The sequence below is a fragment of the Piliocolobus tephrosceles genome, chromosome 11 (assembly GCF_002776525.5).
Source record: "Piliocolobus tephrosceles isolate RC106 chromosome 11, ASM277652v3, whole genome shotgun sequence".
Lineage (NCBI taxonomy): Eukaryota > Metazoa > Chordata > Mammalia > Primates > Cercopithecidae > Piliocolobus > Piliocolobus tephrosceles.
Window position 1 is genome coordinate 127,848,785 of NC_045444.1, and position 2,549 is coordinate 127,851,333.

Genomic DNA, 2,549 nt, shown 5'->3' on the forward strand with positions numbered 1-2,549 from the left:
GTTTTGCAGGTTAAATTGGGATTGAAAACGTAAGACCCCAAACCAACCTTGGGTTCTGTGGCTTAGTTGGGGACGATGGTGCCCCCGTGCCCAGGGCAGGTGTCACTGGCCAGCAGCCCCGGCAGTGCCCCTCGGGCCACACTCCGGCCAGGTTTTTCAAGGCTGGACAAACACAGGGGCCCCACTGGCGGGTGGGGAAGGCTGACGGGGGTCAGAGGTATGGGGAGAACACGTGGAGATCCACTCAAGAAGGGGAGCGATTGTGCAACAGTCGAGGGGGCCACGGCGATGGTGTGGTCACACGGCCTTGGTCACCCTCCGGAGGACCCTCCACATCCTGAACTCTCCAGAAACTCGGGAGCCTCACCCAGACGCAAGGTGAGGTTCGTCCACACTGGAGACCACCAGGACTCACCCCGCAGCCCCTCATGCGGCCCCACCAGCTCCCAGGGCCTTGGCGCGGCACCCAGATCGCCAGCCCTGTCTCCTGTACCCGAGGGCGGGTTCCCTTTCAGAGGCTCCCCGCTCATCTTCGCTCCTGCTGGAGCCCTGACCAGAGCCCTCCCCCTCGTCCCCAATTCCAAGGACCCTGGGCTCCATCCACGCGCCCACAGGACCTGTGGTCCCCACGCACAGTGAGGCGTTCCGCGCACTCCGCAGACCGGCCGGGGTGGGGCGCAGGGGTTGGGGCGGCGCTGCAGGGCGGGGGCGCGGGGGGGCGCTGCAGGGCGGGGGCGCGGGGCGCGGCGGCGGGTGGAGCTGGCCGGGCTCAGGGGCTCAGGGGCCTGGGAGACGGGGCGGGGCCGCCCCTCTCCCGCTCTGGATCCCACGTGCTCCGGCCTCGCTCCGCGCTGCCCGGGGAGCCCCGAGGCCGGCCACACGCAGGGCGCTCCTGAAGCCGCCGCCGCTGCTGTGCTAGGCCGGGAAGACCCGCCTGGGGCGCGTGGGCGGGGCGGGAGCGCAGCCGCAGCCAGGAGGCGACACAGGCCCGGGCCGGCCGGGGACGGAAAAAGTGAGTGCGCGGGGCGGCCTGACGGGAAGGCGGGAGGCGAAGTGCTGACTGCGCCGCGTTCTCTCCGCCGCCGCCACCGCGGACGCCCGCCCGGCCCGGCCCGGGACAGCGACCGCTTCCTCCCTCGCCTCCCCCGTTGTCTCTTTTTGTGAGTATCGATCTGAGCTCGTGTTCTTTTAAACAAACTCAACGTGTGTCAATCAATTAGGCTTTTTTTTTTCTTTTTTGACAGGGTCTTGCTCTGTGGCCCAGGCTGGAGTCAGTGGCACCATCGTGGCTCACTGCGGCCTCGACCTCCCGGACTCCAGGGATCCTCCCGCCTCAGCCTCCTGAGGAGCTGGGACCACTGCATCTGGCTAATTTAAAATTGTTTCTGTAGAGACAGGATCTCACTTTGTTGCCCAGGCTGGTCTCAAACTCCTGAGCTCAAGCGACCCTCCCACCTCGGCCTCCCAAAGTGCCACCGTGTCAAGCCTCAATTAGGTTTTTAATTTTAATTTGGCATTGTTTGATGCTCAGACTGCTGCCATGTCACTTTCACACGACCCTGCCTTTGGGGACAGCGAGTTGTCCTGTCCTGCGCATGCATCCCCTCATGATCTCGAGTGACCTGAGCCTCTGTGGGGAGCTCTGAGCCTCCTCCCGGCTCCTGCTGCCCCGGCTGTCGGCTGATGGAGACTCCAGAGTGGGCTCATGCCCCCAGCCAGCTTTGGACGGCTTTGCCCTTGCCGAGCCAGTGCCGTGAGCCCGTGTGCTCTCTCTCTGCACGTTTGCCGGTGACCCCTGGGAAGTGTTTCTACGAGGACAGGGGGGTTGACGGGGCAAAGGGCAAGTGCCCACCGCCTACCAGACAGCGCCGGTGCGTCTCCAGCTGGGCTTCCCCGCCAGCCCCTCGGCCTGCTCCCTGCAGCCTCTCCAACAGCTGCACCCTTGTCAGAGCTCTGCCAGCCTGGTGGGTGTAGTTTCGACTTGTATTTTTGTTATTATGAGAGAAACTGAACACCCTTTCATTAAGGGATATGTGTATGCACACATGCACTGCCATATATACATATATTGTAGATACACACGCACGTATGCATACATACGTCTGCACACCTGTACACACACATCCACATACATACCCCTGTGTATGTACACATACACATTTGTTTGCACACATATATCTACATGTGTGTAGACACGTGCACATGCAGGCATGCATGCACACACATTTTCTCTGAGCTGTTGGGCTATGTCTCCTGCACTTTCTCGTGTACTTTTGACCTTGCTTTTTCCAGACTCTTAGATCTTCCCACGACTGGCATATTCGCTCTTTTGTGGTGGTGCAAATATTTACCTTCAGTTTGTTTATGATTTTTTTGCCAAGCTAAAGTATTTTGTTTTCCAATATATGGAGTTCGGTGTATCAATATTTTCTTTAATTGCTCCCTGATGTCCTTTATTCGTTGGGAATGCCTTTCCTCCCACACTGCAAGAATGCACCCACGGCTTCTTGTTTCTTGTAGGGTTTTTTTTTTTTTTTTTTTTTTTTTTT